General features: G+C 46.8%; 3 non-coding genes across 3 annotated transcripts; 2 read left to right on the forward strand and 1 right to left on the reverse strand.

Moving 5' to 3' along the window:
• The first annotated feature begins 308 nt into the window (after window positions 1-308).
• trnaw-cca (transfer RNA tryptophan (anticodon CCA)) lies at window positions 309-380 on the forward strand. The gene has a single exon. It is a non-coding gene; the product is annotated as a tRNA-Trp (tRNA).
• An 11,437-nt stretch (window positions 381-11,817) lies between these two features.
• Window positions 11,818-11,900, forward strand: trnal-cag (transfer RNA leucine (anticodon CAG)). Its single transcript has one exon. It is a non-coding gene; the product is annotated as a tRNA-Leu (tRNA).
• Window positions 11,901-12,339: 439 nt separating this feature from the next.
• Window positions 12,340-12,412, reverse strand: trnak-cuu (transfer RNA lysine (anticodon CUU)). Its single transcript has one exon. It is a non-coding gene; the product is annotated as a tRNA-Lys (tRNA).
• Between the last annotated feature and the right edge of the window lie 2,006 nt (window positions 12,413-14,418).

Below are 14,418 nucleotides of genomic sequence, written 5' to 3' on the forward strand. Positions count from 1 at the left end.
TTTTGAAACAATCCCTGACAAAAATTGTGTAAAATGGGACCTGGTTTAACAGTTAACATGCAAAACACAGAAGAAATGTTTGAAGTATCGACTGTCCCTCAGTCAGCATTTCTTTCATTGTACAAATGAAGGTGACGGGTTAATTAATGATGCTTTTCCATGAACGCAATACAAAAGTTTAAGAAAAAAACATACGGTGACTGGCAGGTGAGCACTGCTTCTGACACCTGGTGGGAATGGGCGGGGAATTTAAAGCCCCTTGTATTGTGAAAGCTTCATATAGAGGAACATCTCACACACATTGTGTAGGCCTCGTGGCGCAACGGTAGCGTGTCTGACTCCAGATCAGAAGGTTGCGTGTTCAAATCACGTCAGGGTCACTGTTCTTTCAGAATTAATATTTTCTTTGCTGTTTGGCACTAACCAGACCCTTGCTCCAAGGTTTGTCTCATTGTTTCCCCGGTGTCAGGCAGAGATACGCCTGCTGTCCTCATTTACTTCATGTGACAGGACACAAAAGTTCAAAATCAACTTGCAGGTGGCCACACACACCGCCGAGTGGTCTGAGGTGCTGTGATTAGATCGCAGTTTTATCTGGAGGTGTGGGTTTGAATCCAACTTCTGACATTTCTTGTTTTTAATCATTAAGCGAAACTCATTGTTTGACACCACGACCAACTCCTTAAAAGTGGGATTCAGCAGTTCACCTGCTCGCTTAACATTTCCTTCTGACCTGGTGCTGAAAGTGGAGATGTTTCCGCAGTGTCGCGGTTAACACGTTCGCCTCACACGCGAAAGCTCACCAGGCGGGAATATTTTCTGTTGCTTTCTCCTCATGCATGCTCAGGGGCGAGTTTGTTCTCCTGTGAAAAGTTCATCAGATGATAAGCATGTAAGAATTAGGGGCCGGAGTACGCCATTCGGCCCCTCGAGCCTGGTCCACCATTCAAGAAGATCCTGGCAGTTCCTCGACAGCAAGTTTAAACATCTGGGGCGGAGCCAACAGGCGCCTGTCTGCAATCAGTGAGAGAACGGTATGTTTGGCAGAAGCCTGGCGAGCTCACTCGCTGGAATATCAGACTTTTAATCTCAGGGTCGTGGTTTCGACACCCACATTAGACATTTACATTTTTCATAGAATTATAGAATGATAGAAGTTTGCAGCACAGAAGGAGGCCATTTTGGCCCATCACTTCCGCCCCGGCCAACAAGAGGCGATCCAGCTTCATCCCACTTTCCAGCTCTGGGTCCATAACCCTGCAGGTTACGGCACTTCAGGTGCACATCCAAATACTTTTTACTTGTGGTATCTACCTCCGCCATTCTTTCAGGCAGCGAGTTCCTGACCCCCACAAACCTCTGCATGAAGAATTTTACCTTCAAATCCTCTTTAAACCTTCTACCAATTGCTTTAAATATATGCCCCCTGATTGTTGACCCCTCTGCTATCCACTATATCTAGGCCCCTCATAATTTTATACATCTCAATGTTGTCTCCCCTCAGCCTCCTCTGTTCCAATGAAAACAAACCCAGCCGATCCAATCTGTCCTCATAGCTAAGATTCTCCACGCCTGGCAACATCCTCGTAAATCTCCTCTGTACCCTCTCGTACAATCACATAATTCCTGTAATACGGTGACCAGAACTACATGCAATACTCCAGCTGTGGCCGAACCAGTGTTTTATACATTTCAAGCATAACCAACCTGCTCTTCTATCCCATGCCTCAGCCAATAAAGGTAAGCATTCCATGCGCCTTCTGACCCACCTTATCCAACTGGCCTGCTACCTTCAGGGATCTGTGGACATGCACTCCAAGGTCCCTTTGTTGTTCCACACTTCTCAATGTCGGACCATTTAATGTGTGTTTCTTTCCTTGTTTGCCCTCCCCAAATGCACAGCCTCACACTTCTCTGGATTAAATTAGTATCACCTGAAAACGTTTTATATTTAAGTTTAGATCATTGATGTTGCCACTAAAAGCCAGGGACCTAGCACTGAGCCCTGTGGAACCCCACTGGAACCATCCTTCCAGTCCCAAACACTCCCATCAAACATTACCCTTTGCTTCCTGCCTCTGAGCCAATTTTGGATCCAACTTGCCACTTTGCCCTGGTCCCATGGGCTTTTACTTTCGTGACCAGTCTTCCATGTGGGAACTTGGCGAAAGCTTTGCTAAAATCCTGAAACACGACATCATACGCACTGCCCTCATCAATCCACTTGGTTACCTCCTCAAAAAATTCAATCAAGTGAGTCAGACAAGACCTTCCCTGAACAAATCCATGCTGACTATCCGTGATTAACCCATGTCTTTCTAAATGCAGAAATTAAATAATTGATAAATTTTATCCTGCTTTCACGGGAAAACACCATTAATTAACCGATGATCTTTGTTGTGCATGTATAAAATAAGTATACACCCTGTACACTCAATGGACAGTTACATAAGACCACTGGATGTATCTTCACACTGTATGCACTATGCTTGTACCACCAGAGGGTGCAACTGGTGGAGATCTCGGGGTCACCTGTACACAACAGGTAACCAGGTATAAAAGGGAGCTCACAGTACTGTACCCTCACTCAGGAGCTGCAATAAGTGGACTAAGGTCACCACAGATCAAGTACAATACCTTACCTCATGGAGTCATTACGAGAGTGCTTACAGACACAATAACTGGTGACGAGAATACGAATTTCCATGTGACAATGGCTAACCTTGGCACGTTTGAACAATTCGCCGATGGGGAAGATTGGGAGGCCTTTGTGGAAAGGCTCGAACACTTCTTTATTGCGAATGACATGGGGGGAGATGACCCAACCTCGCTGGCTGATAAGTGCAGAGCTATCCTGCTCAGCAGTTGTGGGCCCACCGTCTATGGCCTTGTCAGGGACCTGCTAGTCCCAGAGAAGACAATAACATATCTGGAGCTTGTAACGCTGGTACAGGAACAGCTCAAACCTAAAGAGAGCATCCTCACAGCCAGACACCGGTTCTCTCCCCACCGGTGGATCCGAAGGCCAAGAAATCGCAAAATATGCTGCAGACCTGAGACGATTGGCCGTACCATGTGATTTTAGCGATCACCTCACCGAAGCACTAAGGGACATCTTTGTTATTGGAATCGGTCACGAGGGCCTTCTCCACAGGCTGCTCTCTGCGGACACCACGGTCACCCTGCAGAAGGCAATTAATGTAAGCCAGGCGTTCATGATCTTGGCCTGCGATTCTAAGTGGATGTCTCACCCCCAGGACTCTAACCCAGCAAGTACTGTGAACCGACTGGTGCCTTTTAGAGGCAGGGCTGCTGCTAGCAGTCTCTCTCAGGGAAGAGAGAACAGAACCCCGAGTCCCACAATCCTGAGTCCGCCACATGTGGCCAACCGGCCAACCCCATGCTGGCGCTGTGGAGGAAATCACAGGGCCCACTAGTGCCGCTATAAAGACTATACTTGCAAAGGCTGTAACATGAAGGGCCACCTCCAGCGAATATGCAAGAGAAATCATACTCACCGAGTCGATGGAGAGTTGGCTGATCATCCGGAGTCCAGCGACGATGAGGTGTACGGAGTGTTTACCTGCACCACCGAGAGTTCCCCGGTGAAAATGGAAGTTGAAGCCAACTATGTTCCAGTCACGATGGAGGTGGACACAGGGGCGAGCCAGTCACTGATGAATCAGGCGGCCTTTGAGAAACTCTGGGACAATCCAATCGAACGACCTAAAATGATCCCAATCGAAGTGAAACTGCTCACCTACACAAACGATACATCCCAGTCATTGGCAGCGTGGATGTCCAGGTGTCCCATGGCGGCGAGATGCACAGGTTACCTTTGTGGATCATTGCTGGGGATGGTCCAAAGCTATTAGGAAGAAGGTGGATGAAAAAGATCACTTGGAGCTGGGAAAAGATCCAACCTCCAGCGATCGACGTCCTCCGCGGCCCCGAAGTTGGATCCAGCACAACACCTGAAAAACCAACCGCCCAACTCGACTGTGAGGCGACGACACAGACCGCTCAACCCAACGGCGAGATGATCCAGCCAAACAACCAGACCTCACCTTCCAGGCTCCAGTGGCAGGACTCCAGAGAAGAAAATTCACGCAGAAGATAACTTCCTGGCTTCCGTGGCAGAACCTGGGGAGAAAAGGATCACCGCAGCCTACCTCATGGAGAGAAAGAAGATGGCGTCCGAACCACGAGGTGAAGCGCCTGAAGTCAAGATGGCGGCAGCCAGACCACAAGGGAGCAACACGTGATGCCGAATGGCGAACCGGATTGAGGTAAAGATTGAAAGACCCTCTTAAAGGAGAGCGGCAACCCATCACAATTAAAGTGACAGTTCCACTCTTTATACAGCGATGATGGTGATACAAATGTAAAAGATGTAACTGAAAATTTCAAGTTTGTAAATGTAACTAATCATGATAAGTCGGGCACTTGCGGTCAGAACCAAAGTATTGTGAGAGTAAACGAAGTGATGACGTGCGATGCTGGGATTTACAAGCATGCCGACAAAACCAAGGGCAACCTCCCGTCAGCACCCAGGTCCAGCGACCATGTAGCCTGCCCCTCCGGGACCAATGTGATACCCCAGGGAGTGTGGCCACACACAGAGGGAGCATACCAGCTGCAGGGCCAGTGATCAGCGGACGGCAAAGTCACCACGACCGGTACCCTGCCCCCGATCAGCTCTACCTCTCTGGCCACCAGGCCAGTACTGGCAGCGAGCGGATATCACCCTCCTGACCTCCCAACAGGACCTGGGATGACCAGGCTCCCACTATCACTGAAGAGCAGCAGGGAGACACCACACCCTTCAAAGGAGGACAGGAAGGCCACACACTCCTGTGGCTCTGCCCATCACTCAGCAACGGCAAAGGCTCTGAGACTCAGCCAGGTGAGCGATCTGAGCCCTCCCAGCTGGCAGGGGACACAGCGCCGCCATCAGACAACCTGGACGCAGTCTGGTGACTCTGGAACTAGTGTCCTCACCCACCTGCACCTACACAAACCAGGGGCAAGACTGTGATACCACGTATGTACCTTACCTGTAAAATGTACTTGTTCCACTACTGCAGAACCCAAACAGTGATGTAACTAATCCGATGTTTTTTTGTTCTTTCTGTCTGTACAGGTCTGCACATGCAGGTGTTGAGCCACACACATGGTCTATGTGTGGGGGGGGGGAGGGAGCGGGGGGGGGAATGGATGTATGTAGCCATGGACACACATGGATCACACCCAGAACCCACTCAACCCCCACTGCAACCTCCAACCATCCACTGCTGAACATTTCCCAATGTCGTGGTAATAAGGACTTGGGGGTCCACAGGGAGAGAACCAAGCCAAAGCATAGACAAGGTGCAAGGGCTTTGGGCACTCAAGTCTCGGGCCAGAGCACACAATGCAAAGGCAAGTGGCACAAGACTGAGGGGAGAGTGATGTTGTGTCTGTATAATATAAGTATACTCCCTGTACACTCAATGTACAGTTACATAAGACTACTGGATGTACCTTCACACTGTATATACGATGCCTGTACCACCAGAGGGTGCAACTGGTGGAGACCTCGGGATCACCTGTACACGACAGGTAACCAGGTATAAAACGGAGCTCACCATCCTGTACCCTCACTCAGGAGCTGCAATAAATGGACTAAGGTCACCACAGTTCAAGTACAATACCTTGCCTCATGGAGTCATTACTTGAGTGCTTACAGACACAATAGAAAGAGATTAAACATTAAATGGTAGGACATTGAGAATTGTAGAGGAACAAAGCGACCTGGGAGTGCATGTCCACAGATCCCTTAAGGTAGCAGGCAAGGTGGATTAGCTGGTTAAGAAGACATACAGAATGCTGGCCTTTATTAGCCGAGGCCTAGAATAAGAGAGCAGGTGGATTATGCTTGAATATAAAACACTGGCTAGGCCACAGCTGGAGTACTGCGTGCAGTTCTCGTCACCACTTTACAGGAAGAAGACTGTGATTGCACTGGAGACTTACAGAGGAGATTTCGAGGATGTTATCGGGAGTGGAGAATCTTAGCTATGAGGACAGATTGGCTAGGCTGGGGTTGTTTTTCTTGGAACAAAGTGGGCTGAGGGGAGGCATCATTGAAGTGTATACAATTATGAGGGGCCTTGATATAGTGGACAGAATGGGCCCATTTCCCTTAGCAGAGGGGTCAACAACCATGGGGCATACATTTTAAGTCATTGGTAGAAAGTGTAGGGGGGATTTGAGGGGAAATTTCTTCATGCAGAGGGTTGTGGGGGTCTGGAACTCACTGCCTTGAAAGGGTGGGAGAGGCAGAAACTCTCACCACATTTAAAAAGTGCTTGGATGTGCACCTGAAGTGCCGTAACCTGCAGGGTTATGGACCGAGAGCTGGAAAGTGGGATTAGGCTGGAGAGCCTGTTATTGGCCGGCACGGTCACGATGGGCCGAAATGGCCTCCTTCCCTGCTGTAAACTTCTGATTATATAATTCTATGAAAAATAATCACCCAACGTGGGCTCGCACCTCTGACCCTGAGATTTAGAATCTCATGATCTACTGGGCTTCTGCAAAATGCACCTTTTTGTCGTTGATACAGCTCCGCCCCAGATGTTTAAACTTGCTGTCGAGGAACTGCCAGGATCTTCTTGAATGGTGGACCAGGCTCGAGGGGCTGAATGGCCTACTCTGGCCCCTAATCCTTACATGTTTATGATCTTATGACATTTCACAGGAGAACAAACTCGCCCCTGAGCATGCATGAGGAGAAAGCTCCAGAAAATATTCCCGCCTGTTGAGCTTTCACGTGTGAGGCGAATGTGTTAACCGCGACACTGCGGAAACATCTCCACTTTCAGCACCAGGTCAGACGGAAGTGTTAAACGAGCAGGTGGACTGCAAAATCCCACTTTTTAGGCGTTGGTCGTGGTGTCAAACAATGAGTTTCGCTTAATGATTAAAAACAGGAAGTGTCAGAAGTGTGATGTGAACCCACACCTCCAGAGGAGACTGCGACCTAAACACAGAACCTTGGACCGCTCGGCCATCCTGACTATTTAGGGCAATATGTGGCCAACTACAGGTTTATTTTGAACTTTTGTGTCCTGTCACATGAAATAAATGAGGGCAGCAGGTGTCTCTCTGCCTGACACCTGGGAAACAGTGAGACAGACCTTGGAGCAAGGGTCTGGTTATTGCCAAACAGCAAAGAAAATATTAATTCCCGAATTACCCTGAAGAACAGTGACCTCGACGTGATCTGGGGTCAGACACGCTACCGTTGCGCCACGAGGTCGATACAGCACATCGGAAATGTTTGACTATATGAAGGTTTCACAATACAAGGGGCTTTAAAATCCCCGCCCATTCCCACCGGGTATCAGAAGCAGTGCTCACCTGCCAGTCACCGTATGTTTTTTTGTTAAACTTTTGTGTTACTTTCACAGGATTGAATCATTAATTAACCCCTCACCTTCTTTTGCACAATGAAAGAAATGCTAACTGAGGCAGAGTCGATACTTCAACCATTTTTTTCTGTGCTTTGCATAGAAACATAGAAACATAAAAACATCGAAAACAGGTGCAGGAGTAGGCCATTCGGCCCTTCGAGCCTGCACAACCATTCAATATGATCATGACTGATCATTCACCTCAGTACCCCTTTCCTGCTTTCTCTCCATACACTTGATACCTTTAGCTGTAATGGCCACATTTAACTCCCTTTTGAATATATCTAATGAACTGGCCTCAACAACTTTCTGTGGTAGAGAATTCCACAGGTTCAGAATTCTCTGAGTGTAGAAGTTTCTCCTCATCTCGGTCCTAAATGGCTTACCCCTTGTCCTTAGACTCTGACCCCTGGTTCTGGACTTCCCCAACATCGGGAACATACTTCCTGCCTCTCACCTGTCCAATCCCATCAGACCTGTATATGTTTCTCTGCGATCCCTTCTCATTCTTCTAAATTCCAGTGAAGAAAAGTCTAGTTGATCCAGTCTTTCTTTACATGTCAGTCCTGCCATCCCGGGAATCAGTCTGGTGAACCTTCGCTGCACTCCCTCAATAGCAAGAATGTCCTTCCTCAGATTAGGAGACCAAAACTGTACACAATATTCCAGGTGAGGCCTCACCAAGGCCTGCGTCCGCGCACATGCAGATGTTGAATTCCAGGACATAGTCGACGTATTTACTGAGGCCTATGAAAGCATGGGCCTTACGCTAAACATCCGTAAGACAAAGGTCCTCCACCAGCCTGTCCTCACCGCACAGCACTACCCCCCAGTCATCAAGATCCACGGCGCGGCCCTGGACACCATGGACCACTTCCCATATCTCGGGAGCCTCCTATCAACAAGAGCAGGCATCGATGATGAGATTCAACACGGCCTCCATGTGCCAGTGCAGCCTTCGGCCGCCTGAGGAAAAGAGTGTTTGAAGACCAGGCCCTCAAAACTGCCACCAGGCTCATGGTCTACAGGGCTGTAGTAATACTTGCCCTCCTGTAAGGCTCAGAGACATGGACCATGTACAGTCGACACCTCAAGTTGCTGAAGAAATATCACCAACGATGTCTCCGCAAGATCCTACAAATCCCCTCGGAGGACAGACGCACCAACATCAACAGCCTTATTCAGGCTAACATCCCCAGCTTTGAAGCACTGACCACACTCGATCAGCTCCGCTGGGCAGGCCACATTGTCCTCATGCCAGACACGAGACTCCCAAAGCAAGTGCTCTACTCGGAACTCCTTCATGGCAAACGATCCAAAGGTGTGCAGCAGAAACTCTACAAGGACACACTCAAAGCCTCCCTGATAAAGTGCAACATCCCCACTGACATCCAGGAGTCCCTGACCCAAGACCACCCTAAGTGGAGAAAGTGCATCCGAGAGGGTGCTGAGCACCTCGAGTCTCATCGCCGAGTGCATGCAGAAATCAAGTGTAGACAGCAGAAAGAGCGTTCGGCAAACCTGTCCCACCCATCCCTTCCCTCAACGACTATCTGTCCCACCTGTGATAGGGTCTGTGGCTCTAGTATTGGACTGTTCAGCCACCAAAGAACTCACTTTAGGAGTGGAAGCAAGTCTTCTTCGATTCCGAGGGACTGCCAATGTAGATTCCAAAATTCATGGAAACCCCCCAGTGTTTGGACTCACTGAAAAGGAAATTCGATTTCGGACTATTAAACATAAAGTTTGGGATTCTAAAAAGCATATGGAGGAAATCTACAATTCTTAACCAAGTTTGGGATTTTAAAAGGCATGTTTGGGCCTGTGGGGAAAAGCTGCAGTGACAGAGGGGTGGGATTTAGAGTTTGGATATTGTAGCTAATCAGTTTGTCTAGGGTAGCTCTTTAATCATAGTCAGACCCCCAGAAAACATTAGCATTTAAACAATCGACCACGGAAGAAACATTATCCACCCCACCCACAGGACCCAAATATCACATCCATATTCCAACACATTTTCAACATGTATAGAAATATCTGGCTCAGCCCAGACTTCCCGAAGCCAAAGCAGTGCTATTACAATGGACAAGAGTTCATCAGTTCATAAATAAGGAGTATCATCATCCCAAAGTCTATCAACACCAGATTAAAACATTTAATCAAGTCTCAGTTAGCTAGTCCACCAAAACTTATACAAAGAAGACCACTTAAATCAATGGGCAGCAAAACTTAAACAAAAGAAACGTTAGATTTGGCACGAAGATTAAGCAGCCTCTCAGAGTATAACTGGGGGCCTATCGTACCAAGAGCAATCTATTTTTCTGACCATTACTTTGGAACAACAAGATCAAGATCGAGAGCACACGGCGAGATAACACAGGAAGAGACATCACGACATCGGAGAAAAGAACTTCAAAAAACCAATCAGTGGAACATCAATACCAACTGACTTGGTAACAGGCATCAACTGGACCACCGCGACCGACGGACCCAACCAGGAAAATCAACCACTAGGAAACCGGGGTCCACGCAAGTGTTCCACTCTACAATTTGTGCCTCGACTGTCCAGCAGGTAAAAATTACCGAAACAACTTAAAACCCGATTGATGACAAAGGATACCGGCTTCGGGACAATCAGAATACTTCGTCACAGACAAGGCACCGGAAGGCTGGAAGGTAGATCACACCGGTTGTGGGAGAGCTGGTTGGCGGTGACATGGAAGTGTTTGCAGTGTGCAGGACCAGACTGCTTCCACACATCCACAATGAATGTCCCACCCTTTATTTGGGAAAAGTACAACTGAGAGTGAACAAGTTCCATCCCGGTCAGAGCAATCTGAAGCTTTAACTGACTGACACCCTGGTTTGGGATTGTAATGTCTGTAAGCATATAATGCTTGTAGCTCCACACTGTGGATGTGGACGTATTGTGTACTGCAACTGTATAGTTAATCATTAAACAGACCAGGCTCTTTCCGGAGAGTTCCGAGAGAGCAGCCTGCATGTTAGGAAGCTGTGTGTGCTGTGTTCTGTGAAGATATCACAGGGATGTCTTGCAATATGTGTATCTATCAGTCTCTGTGGTGCAATGGATCAGTGCGTTCAGCTATTCACTGCAAGGTTGGTGGATCGTAGCCCATTCAGGGACAAAGCCTTTAATTGTTTTTCCCTGAGGATTCGGTGCCGTGCAGTTCCAGGTTGTCATTGTGCGTTTTGGCTGCACGAATATATTCCGCAACCATTGCCAGCTGTGCTGTTATCAAGTTATACCAACTGTTACTTGCATTTTCGCGTGGTTGTTCGTTGTCTCGTCGCCAATTGATACGCTCATAATAAAGAATGAAACTGAGTACTGTGAACAATGAGTAAGTGTGACATTAGCTCCTTTAATAAGACTCCAGAGTGCTTATATACCGTGCTCCCAATGGATGCTGGGAACCCTTGGGACTCCAACAGGTAGGCCCTCTGGTGGTGGTGTGATACAGGTGGCCAAGGGTTAAATACATAACACAAGGTGTGTACGGAAATCAACCATCAAAAGCCCTGTCATTAACCACAGGGGTTTCCGGCAATTTTCTGATCGCAAAGCGCTTTCAGTCCTTGTCCTTAAAATTGTAGATGTGGAAATTGGGGAGTTTAATTACTTTGAAAGGAGAATATTGTTGTTTGGTGCAGTTCAGGTCAGAGAATTGTTTGTGAATGGAACTTTTTGCAGAGAGAGGGATTGAGCATTTCAGCTTGTTGCTGAACACTTCTCTCTGGGCACTGAGCTAAGCAGCAGTTTCCGTAGTGTAGCGGTTATCATGTTTGCCTCACACGCGAAAGGTCTCTGTTGCGAGCCTGGGCGGAAACATTATTTGTGAAGCAAAAACTTGTCTGCAATAAAATTGAACAAAAGCTGTCCAGGGTACATTGTCGCATGAGCAATGAACATTTTAAAACTAATCTACTCAAATACAGAGTGTGTTAAATCAGATCGGGGATAAAACTTCATCAAGGGTTAAAGTTTCACTAATTATTAAAGTTCAGTTATTGAAATTTCGATTGTCCCTGTTTGCATTTCTTTCATTCTGTGAAACAACACTATCGGTTTCTTCCATCAGATCTAAGTTGCATTTGAAACCCACAAACAGCTCATTAATTATTCGCTCTTCCCCAGTTCCAGAGCTCAGAGGGTTATTGTCCATCCCTGGGATGCAAGCTACCTCGGACCTGGGCCAAACCTCCCCGTGCACCAATTACAGGCTCAGGAAAACCCCGGGGGAGAGGATATCCCGGTCACTGGGCCTTCCAGCAACACTGAACAAGCGCCTGGTCTGAAACTTTCCTGAGTAATAACTTGTAAGTGAAGCATCACACATTCAGGATGGCCGAGCGGTCTAAGGCGCTGCGTTCAGGTCGCAGTCTCCTCTGGAGGCGTGGGTTAAAATCCCACTCCTGACATTCAGTGTTTTTAATTGCAAACTCATTTGTTTTGACACCACTCTGAAGTGCTTTGGGACATCCATCTAACATAATAAAATTACTCCACTTCAATTACAAACGGTGATATCAAAGTTACTTCCCAAACTGGGAAACGATCCCGGGTGGCTGTAGCGAAAGGAATGGGTTTGTGAAGCATTGAAAGATGCCCTGTAAATATCCCGCACTGCTAATTTAAACTCAAGGTTATAATTTGTTTCAGTGCAAAAGAAGGCAGGCTCGAAGGGCCAAATGGCCGACTCCTGCTCCTGGTTCTTGTGTTCTTATGCAGAGCACAGAACAGATGATTAAATTATCAGCTCTCCCTCAGTTCGCATTTCTTTCATTGTGCAAAAGAAGAAAATGGGTTCATTAATGATGTTTTCCCGTGAAAGCAACATAAATTTTAAGGAACTGTAATCGACGAACATGGGGCTCAAACCCACGATCCTGAGATTAAGAGTCTCATGCTCTACCGACTGAGCTAGCCAGGCTTCTCAACATCTATCCTGTCAATCCCCTTCAGAATATTGTCCGTTTCAACGAGATCACCTCCCATTCTTCGAAACCCAAGAGAGAATCGGCATATTCTACACAATCTCTCATCATAGGACAGCCCTCTCATCCCAGGAATCAATCTGTTGAACCTCTGTTGCACCACCTCCAAGGCAAGTGTGTCCTTCCTCAGATAAGTACTATGGGCGAATATCCTGTTTTTCTGCTGATTCTACTTCCTCCTCCTTTGATAGTCCTTCTCTGTACATTCTGTATTCTGCTTGGTTCTCCACTGAAATATGAGCCTGAAGTTTATCACAAGCTTCCATTTTTGTGTTTTAGTTGACCTTCATTCATCCACCGAGCTGTAGCTAGCTATCATGCTATTTCTGCACCCTGCATGAGAACGTGTCTTGTCGTTACCCGATCTATCTCATTTTTGAAAGTCTCCCAATGTGCATTTACTGTTTTACCGAGAAATCTTTGGTTTCAATCTACCTGGGCCGGATCCCTTTCAACTCAAAAAATTAGTCCTCCTACAGTTGGGTATTTTCACACATGATTATACCTTCTCCTTTTACATAACTACTCTAAACCTAATGATATTGTGATCACTGTTTCCGCAATGCTCCTCCACAGAAACATGCTTTACTGAATCCATTTCCGAGATCCAGAACTGCTTTCTTTCCCATCGTGCTGGAAACATACTGATGGAGAAAGTTCTAACACAGATTTCAGGAAATCCTCCCCTGCATTTTCCCTTTGCATGGTTATTTTCCAAGTTTACGTTGAAGTCCCACATTATCACGACAGATCTTGAATCTTTCTGCATTTTATCTAAATTTACACCTCTTTATCCTTCCCATTATTTGGTGGCCGATAACATAATCGCTCATCTAACTTTCTACAGGCACATTCATTTAAAAAAGAATGTCGGATGGGAATAGGGCCACAAATCGATGGACAAGATTAAATCACATGGAGCGAAGGAAAAATTACATAAAATATGAAATAATTACTTTGCCTCTGTATATAAAAGGGGTCAGAGGGTCTAGTAAGGAGGGGGAACTGAGGGAAATCTTTATTAGTCGGGAAATTGTGTTGGGGAAATTGATGGGATTGAAGGCCGATAAATCCCCAGGGCCTGATGGACTGCATCCCAGAGTACTTAAGGAGGTGGCCTTGGAAATAGCGGATGCATTGACAGTCTTTTCCAACATTCCATTGACTCTGGATCAGTTCCTATGGAGTGGAGGGTAGCCAATGTAACCCCACTTTTAAAAAAAGGAGGGAGAGAGAAAACAGGGAATTATAGACTGGTCAGCCTGATCTCAGTAGTGGGTAAAATGATGGAATCAATCATTAAGGATGTCATAGCAGTGCATCTGGAAAATGATGACATGATAGGTCCAAGTCAGCATGGATTTGTGAAAGGGAAATCATGCTTGACAAATCTTCTGGAATTTTTTGAGGATGTTTCCAGTAAAGTGGACAAAGGAGAACCAGTTGATGTGGTATATTTGGACTTTCAGAAGGCTTTCGACAAGGTCCCACACAAGAGATTAATGTGCAAAGTTAAAGCACATGGGATTGGGGGTAGTGTGCTGACGTGGATTGAGAACTGATTGTCAGACAGGAAGCAAAGAGTAGGAGTAAATGGGCACTTTTCAGAATGGCAGGCAGTGACTAGTGGGGTACCTCAAGGTTCTGTGCTGGGGCCCCAGCTGTTTACACTATACATTAATGATTTAGACGAGGGGATTAAATGCAGTATCTCCAAATTTGCGGATGACACTAAGTTGGGTGGCAGTGTGAGCTGCGAGGAGGATGCTATTAGGCTGCAGAGTGACTTGGATAGGTTAGGTGAGTGGGCAAATGCATGGCAGATGAAGTATAATGTGGATAAATGTGAGGTTATCCACTTTGGTGGTAAAAACAGAGAGACAGATTATTATCTGAATGGTGACAGATTAGGAAAAGGGAAGGTGCAACGAGACCTGGGTGT

This window comes from Pristiophorus japonicus, unplaced genomic scaffold (assembly GCF_044704955.1).
Source record: "Pristiophorus japonicus isolate sPriJap1 unplaced genomic scaffold, sPriJap1.hap1 HAP1_SCAFFOLD_296, whole genome shotgun sequence".
NCBI lineage: Eukaryota > Metazoa > Chordata > Chondrichthyes > Pristiophoridae > Pristiophorus > Pristiophorus japonicus.